We start from the raw sequence: 8,418 nt of genomic DNA, 5'->3' as shown, positions 1-8,418 counted from the left end.
TGGGGGAATGGGATAGACTGGTGATGGGTAGTAAGGAGGGCATGTATTGCATGGTGCACTGGGTGTTATATACGCAAGTAATGANGAACTTTACATCGGAAACTGGGGAGGTACTGTATGGTGACTAACATAATATAATAAAAAATCATTAAAAAAAAAAGAAGTATGGAAAATATAAAGCCATAGAAGGACTAGAATAAAATATTGATGCATGTGGATTATACCCCTTTAAGGCATATGCTCAATGCATGTTTCCTATTCCCTTTGAGAACCGCCCTTTCTCCACACGCCCCTCTGGAGATGAGCCCCTTGGAGTTTGTGACTCCAACACTCCCTGGACACAGCTTATGTTTTTGGATTGGGGGGAGGGGTGCAGAATAGGCCAATGTACTGGGTGGACTGTGGGAATTAGCTTCTCTTTCCCATGAGTTAAAATTGAGGCGAAGAGATGCCAGTGCTCTCGTCAGTGGTGCGGAGAGTGGGGTGGCCACATTATGGATGAACAGTGTATCAGAGAAGAAGAGGGAAGAGTGAAGAGAATGAAGCAGGTAAACTCAGAGAAATGGGAAAGATGCTTTGGTTCCAGAAAGGTTTTTAGTTCCAAGTTCCAGAATCTCATGTGGCCTGGTTGAATCTCCTACCTCCAGGTTCCAGTTTCGATCCCAGGTATTATAATGAATTTCCCTTTAGTGAAACCAGCTTCTATGGCTCGCAAATTAAAAAGCCTGAACTGAAGCAATAGTCTTGGCAAAATTCTAAGTATGCCATCACAAGCAGAATCCCTAACAGAAAATTTCTTTGAAAAAAATCTGTCCTCATAAAAATTAAAACTTTCTCTATCTAAAAAAAATCACACACAGAATTAAATTAGAAGAGCAGCTGGGGACAGAGAACTACATATATGACTGAGAGCTACGTTCTTACTATCACTGAAAACCCACAGCGAAAGGTAACTATGCTAATGGCAGCATCAGCAACGATGTCAGAATAGGCCATTTCCAGTAGGAGAAATTCATATAACCGATTTATATATAAAATGTTCAGGTGCAAAAGAAAACAAAAAACAATGATGAAATACTATTTTGGGTGTATCGGGGTAGGTGGGCCATCTCCTAACTGGCCTCCCACTTCCAGCTTTGCCTTCACTGCAGTTTTTTTTAAACACGGCAGCCAGAGGGCGCTTCTTGAATCATAAGTGAGAAGAAGTCACACCTTTATTCCATTCCCGCGTCTGGTTTCTGTCTTGTCTAGAGAAATCCATCACTCCCAGGACCAGCAGCCCCCATTACCTCACTAACCACATCTTCCACTCTCTCCTTTGCCCCCTGCACTCCATCCAGCTTCCTGCTGGGTTGTTGTTGTTTGAACACATGAGGTGTGATTCAGCCTCCGGATCCTGTCGTTCCCTCTGATCAAAATGCTCTTCCCCCAGATATCCTCACGCCCCGTTCCTTTCTCTCTTTCAAGTCTTTGCTGAAAAGCCACCATCTCAGTGAGGGGTTCCCTGTCCCCTGCACATACCACAGACACCTTTCTATCCATGCACTCCCGCCTCCCTCCCCTGTTCGATATGTCTCTGTAGCGCACTTAGCGCCTTCTGGTACACAGGGAACTTACTCACCTATTTCGTTAATTGCTTGCCTCTACATACCTAGAATGCAAGCTCCATGAGGGCAGGGACTTACCCCTAGCCCTTAGCACACAGCCAAGCACAGAGCAGGCACTCAACAAACATTTGCTGAAAGAACAAATGAATTTTAAAAAGCCTAATATCAGTCTTGTGCCAAGTCTGGGAAGTGGTTACTTTCACACACTATGGATGAGCATGTAAATTTGTGGGATGTTTCTGAAGGATGATGCAGTAACAGGGATCAAAAGACTTAAAGATGTGTATCTCTTGTAGAACATTAATTTACTTCTAGAAATTTATAATAAAGAAATAATGTATTAGAACCTTTTTGGGGGGCGCCTGGGCAGCTCAGTCAGTTAAGCATCTGCCTTCAGTTCAGGTCATGACCCGGAGTCCTGGGACCGAGTCCCACATTGGGCTCCCTGCTCAGCAAGGAGTCTGCTTCTCCCTCTGCCCCTCACCCCACTCATGCTCTCCCTCTCTCTCAAATAAATAAATAAAATCTTAAAAAAAAAAACAAAAAGCCTTTTTGGTTATAAAAAACAAGAAGCCACTTGGCTAGTTTAGGTAATAGTTGTGAAGTGATTTATTTCAAAGGATATTACATTAGAAGCCATATTATGAAGAAAGAAAGGGAGAATGCATTATGTGGGATGTTTGGACATCGCTGCCACACCCACTGTCTTAGGTGAGGCTCCCCAGGAAGCAGTCGGAGACGGAGATTTGCATGCAGAAAGTTTAGTGGTCAGTGCTCTTTGAATCAATACCTGTAAGAGAGTGAGGAAAGGCGGACTGGGCAGAGGGCAAAGCTGAACTGTGATACCATCGTGATCAATGCCACAGTCAAGGGCATGGGGAGCTCTGGAGTTGTCCCATATTGAGGCAAGGAGCCAGGCTTTTCTATCCACATATCAAACAATCTTTGGATGTAGGTTGCCCCTACAGAGGATGTGTGACCTTGGTCCAAGCAAATCCTTCAGCCCAAGGGCAAGTCCTGGGAAGTGACTCAGCTGTGAGCCATCAGCAGTATACATTCCTGGCATCTGGGAAAACGGATACCTGCATCCTGGTGGGAGGATCTGGACAGTACCCTGCAGCATGCACTCCACCCACAGAACTTATAGAAAGTTTACATTCTTCCAAGCCTTCGAATAATTGGAGCCAGCACTTGGATGCCGACAGGGCTGGCTCTCATCTTTATTGTTTTCGATGCAACTCTTTCACTCTGGACTATTTTCTGTTTCTTATTGCACATGGTCAAAGATTGTTTCCAGCAGCCCCCAATTTCAGCATTACAGCTCCATCCTCAGAGAGTGGGTAACTCACAACAGTTCAGCTTGGGTCAGTGTCCATTCACTGACCCACCAATGACTCCAGTAGAGGGGAAAGGCACACAGTGCAAACATGTTGTAACCATTTGGATTCAAGGAGGCAGAAAAATGGACAAATCCATGCCTGCATGTGCCATATCTACGGGGTTAGAAAAAAATCTCAAAGAATATAAACTGAAATGTAAACAGTGGTTATTTTTTTAACTGTGGTAGTGGAATTGATAATGGTTTCTCTTTCCTCTTTTTGCGTGGATATCTTTGTAACTGTTACATGCAGAAAAATAATATTTTTGTAATTGAAAATAGTTTTGGGGGGCACCTGGGTGGCTCAGTTGGTTAAGTGTCTGACTCTTGATTTCGGCTCAGGTCATGATCTCAGGATCTTGGAATCGAGCCCCATGTCAGGCTCCATGCTCAGTTCAGAGTCTGCTTGTCCTTCTCCCTCTGCTCCTCCCCTCCATATTCTCTCTCTCAAATAAATAAATAAATATATAAATACATAAAATATTTAGGGGAAAAAAAAAGAAAATAGTTTTTTAAAGGAAGTAGTTACTTGTTTCTGGCCCTCTGCATAAAAAGGGTCACTAGTCATAAGGTATAGAAAGACTATTCATATAAAGTAAGATTTTCTGGGACCTGGTGTGAAAAAAGAAATCCGGCTTGACTTTGCAAAGCCTTTACCACCGAACTGCAAACAAATGAAACATGGAAAAGCCAAATATTCAGCAGTTATAATTAACCTTACATCTCAGTGCTTCTTAATCGTCTATCACATGACCACACTGCAAGCACCAACTTTAAACAAAACCTTCCATTTATTTTTGCCAAAATGTAAACCGTTGATGAGCATGTTATCAATACCCGAGCATGCTGCCCCGAGGAGGTCCAGCACAGACAGCCCGTTTGGAATCACTGTAGTAGATTTCATATTTCCATTAATGTATTCAGCTGATGTTTGCTGAGTATCCATGTGCTGCAAAATATAAAGAAAAACACAGGGCGGTTGGGTGGCTCAGTAGGTTAAACATCTGGCTCTTGGTTTCAGCTCAGGTCATGATCTTGGGGTGGAGAGATGGAGCCCCACATTGAGCTCTGTGCTCAGTGTAGAGTCTGCTTGTCTCTCTCTCTCTCAAATAAATGAATAAATAAAATCTTTAAAAAAAGAAAAACACAATAGAACTCTATTCTTAATCAGCTAAGGATCCAGAAAGTAGAAAGGTAGAAAGCATGTGTGTGTATGTGTTATTCATAAATATATAGTCACAAATATATATGTTATATATGGGTGTATATACATACTCAGATAATTATAATAAAATGTAAAGTGTATTTAGATCCATACCTGAACTTGAAGGACAGAGTTCTCTGGGAATTAAAAGGATTGGTTACTTCTGGGTAGGTGGCTTCATGGAGAATTTCAGTTTAAATGATTGTTGGGGGATCTCAGCTGAACAATAGCATTATACATTTGTTTGGGTGGTTTTGTTTGTTTTAACCAAGCATCTGTGTTAGCATATCCCTCTACTGCCATGGTCTCTGCACAGGCTTGAAAACTGAAAGGAGGCCATAAAGAAGAACTGGCATTAAGTATTTTCAGTTAAATGAAACTCTAACTCCAGTTTTAGGGGAGGGAAAAGAAGGGTGGAGTCTTAACACCCCAGGGCAGGGGTGTCAGGGAGTGTGGAAAGGACAGTAGAATTGTGGATGCTATCAAGCCTTACTGTCTCACTCTGAGAGAAGCCTGGATCTGCCCCCGATTACTGTAAGGCAGTCAAACACCAGCTCTTCTCTGAGATTGTGCTGCTTAAAAAAAAAAAAATGTCTGGAGAAATGAATGAGCTGTTTCATTCCATTAAGTAATGGGGTAAAAATGCATGTGGAATGGTAGAAAGCCTAACGTTTCCCATCTTAGTTAGGGAGGGGGAAAAAAGGCTTTTAGGATTAAAAGGAGACGTTGCTTCAATTGCAGGGACAAACTAAGGGCACAGTGCGCCGGGGATGGAAGGCTGAGGAAACAGGCGCGGCCACGCTGAGTGAGGACCGGAAGGAGAGCTGTTGCACATGCTGGGTGTTTTCTCCTTTCTGTTAGGATGTGCCCTACTTCACCCCATCTGTCTCTAGAGGTTATCTTTCTCCACTTTGCATTGTTCTTCAGAAGAAACACGGGAAACACAGGAAGACATGCCCTAGGACAGCTGGTTTCCCTTCACGGCTCTGGAAGTACTGGCGCTGGCAACATTTTTAAAGCTTAGGAATCAGACTAACCCAGAAGATAAGGAGCATTAATGAAGTCACTCATGGATACAATAAACACTCAACAGGGAGTTATTTACTCCACCTCAGATTAAAAATTTGAAATCTTACTTGTCAGTAAAATAAATTTCCTCCTGACACTCATCTGCTCTAGAACCCACCCTCTTTTGACCCCTTGTAATTCCAAGGTGAGCAATGTCTGGGCGTTGTGGTGGCCACTTTTCCTTCTTCCTCTTCTCTCTTCTGCTTAGCTGGCGGCCTCCCACCGGTCACCATCACCCAGAGAGATCTCAGGGCAGGCTAGCATTCTCCCGGAATTTTAAAAGTTAAACCCCCCTCCAATTATATATTTCTTTCATTTGGTCTGCCCAAAACATATGTGAAAAATTTCTATCAAAGCACTTTGCAAAATATTTTGGATATACACGTGGTTTGCTTTATTAATTGGGCTCCGTCTCTTTGTATATCTGAGCTCCTGGCACGTTATCATCATCAATAGATGAAAACATGTGTAATTCCTTTTTTTTCCCCCTAAAGATTTTATTTATTTATTTGACAGAGACAGCCAGTGAGAGAGGGAACACAAGCAGGGGGAGTGGGAGAGGAAGAAGCAGGCTCCTAGCGGAGGAGCCTGATGTAGGGCTCCATCCCAGAACTCGGGGATCATGCCCTGAGCCAAAGGCAGATGCCTAACGACTGAGCCACCCAGGCGCCCCAACATGTGTAATTCCTAAACTGGATTACGATTGGAACATCAACTCTAAACTCAATTTTTTAAATAGCAAAGTATTTGTTTATGGTATTAGGCTAACTTTTAAAATAAAGGGTCCTCAACAGGCCAACTATACTAATATATATGAGTATGTTAGTGATAAAAATTTACCTGTGGCCCAACCTTTTGACAGAGAACGGCGATACGCTGTAGTTAATCAAGCACTGGAGCTCTGAGGTGGAAATCCCGGACTCTGAGATCCCCCTTTCCCCACAAGGTTGCTGTGAGGGTCAAATGAGAAAATGTATGCAAAGCACGTCGAGTTGGTTGCCTGTGCTCATTTTAAGCTGGGGACAAAATTCACTAGAATTTTGTCTTGGCCGTCTTTCTCACCAACTCACTTTCTAATGGAAAGACCAGATTTTTCAGCTTTTTTTTTTTTTTTTTTTTTTTTTTTTTTTTTTTTTTTTTTTGTGGTGGTTCAGAATCAAGGTTAGTGGACAGAGAAAGACTAGAACTGAGAGGCAGGAGGACAGGAACAAGATTCTTGCTTGCTTGGCCAGTTCCCGGATCTCCCGAACACTGAGGAATTTAGGTATCAGGTGAAGGTGAAGGAGAGTAAGCTGAAACAGAGACCAGTCTGCACAAAGGGAATAGGGATGGGGGAGAGTGCAGGGAGGCCGTATACTGAGGGCTGCGAGAGAATTTCGGAAGCTCGAGGGCACAGTTGCAGGGTATGATGATGAAAGAGGAAAGGGGGCTTCGAGAAGTGCTCCTGAGAGGGATGCGGTGGATACTGTGTAATGTTCTTCGTGACATCCGAATGAAGACTTGAGCTCCTTTTAGTTACTTTTGCCAGACGGACTCTTGCTCAGAATTCAACTGTAGGCCATTGGGGGTCATGGAATAGTTCATCTTATGATTAGCTCTATTGTTTTTAGCCAATTATTAACATGAATGAATGATTACGCACCCCTGAATATTGTTTATATAAATATAAAGCCCACTGGTTCATCACATATGACCAGACTTGGAATCCCAGTTGAGGCTCAGCTGGAAATCCTAAAACATAGAGAAAATAATTTTCCTGACATTGAATCAATTGTATATTTTGAAAGAGATTTAAATTATTTTCAACCTGGGAAATTGATGACAAAACAGGTGGCCAATTTAATGAAAAAAACATCCAGCTATTTAGTTGGCACTGTATAATAGACAAGCACATTTTGCAACATAATCGATTATAAATTTTGTTTCCTTCAGGTTGTGTCGGTGATGCCACCCAAATAGTCTAGGAAGCAAATATATACGAGGTTCAAGAGTTGGGCATTGCTTTTATGTATGGGAAAAGATGGCTCAGTGAGGAGAGGACTTGTTGGCACAAGACTTGGGTGCCTACTTTCAGAGAAAATCAGGCTTTTACTGAATATTGAGGAAGATAATCCTCATAGAGAGAGGAAGAAAAACGTATTTATTACATGTCCACTCTGTGCTTTATTTAATCCCCAGAAAGACCCTAAAAGGCAGATATGTGTGAGTCGCCTGCCCAGCCCCTTCTCCCCTCCGAGTTCTGTACTGGGTTTTCTTTAAGGAATTGACCTCAGCCATGCGGTTTGGAAGGGTTAATGTACTTGGTTTGGGGGTAACCTGTGATTGGCCTGCACTCACCCCTTCTCCCTGGCCACAGCAATGACTCATGGATGGACACACGTGTTCCAACTCAAGCCAGTGAGAGTGAGATAATCCAGGACTGTCTTCCCTTGGATGGAGAGGTAGGACTCTGTAATGTCTAGAACCTCTGAAGCCATTTTGCTACCACAAGGGGAGATTCTGGGAGATGCCATGAATGGGGGGCGGGGGGACTCTGTGTTATATAAAGACAGTGACTGAAGGAATAGAGAGACTAGGTCCTTGGGGACGCTTTTTGCACTGCTAGATCAGCCTTCCCTGAAACTCACCCTGACTCTGGGTTCATCCATGTCAGGGCCAGTTAATTTCCTTTGTTTGTTTAAACCAATTTGAATTAAGTTTTCTGCCAATTGCAATCAAAAGGTTGCAAACTAAGTGATACGGCGAGTACCTCTATTTTGCAGAGGAGGAAACTGAAGTCCTAAGAGATTTAAATCTGCCTCCAGTCACATAGATAGTGAGAGGTGAAGCCAACATTTGAAGCCAGATCTTCCTATTTTTTTTTTAAGATCTTAAATATTTATTTGAGAGAGAGAGAGAGCACACAAACGGAGGGGCAGAGGGAGAGTGAGGATACCAAGCAGACTCTGCACTGAGCACAGAGCCTGATGCAGGCTCGATCTCATGGCCCTGAGATCATGACCTGAGCCAAAATAAGAGTCAGACGTTTAATCGACTGAACCTCCCAGGTGCCCTTGAAGCCAGATCTTTCTGACCAGTGTTTTTAAGATGTTCTGTGGCATTGGAGGAGTCTAGGGAAGTAGCAGATAACAACTCCCCCCTCTCACCCCCAGATTCAGTCA

General features: G+C 43.1%; 1 long non-coding RNA gene across 1 annotated transcript in view; it reads left to right on the top strand.

Moving 5' to 3' along the window:
- Nucleotides 1–5,468, top strand: part of LOC105238069 — a 15,106-nt gene extending 9,638 nt beyond the window's left edge. Inside the window, exon 4 of the long non-coding RNA XR_004623499.1 lies at nucleotides 4,931–5,468. This is a non-coding gene — a long non-coding RNA (uncharacterized LOC105238069). The remainder of the gene's footprint in view (nucleotides 1–4,930) is intronic.
- Nucleotides 5,469–8,418: the final 2,950 nt, after the last annotated feature.

The sequence above is a fragment of the Ailuropoda melanoleuca genome, chromosome 2, assembly GCF_002007445.2.
Source record: "Ailuropoda melanoleuca isolate Jingjing chromosome 2, ASM200744v2, whole genome shotgun sequence".
NCBI classification, from domain to species: Eukaryota; Metazoa; Chordata; class Mammalia; order Carnivora; family Ursidae; genus Ailuropoda; species Ailuropoda melanoleuca.
Note: the sequence above shows the minus strand (reverse complement) of the source record. Positions and strands in the feature narration are given on the sequence as shown.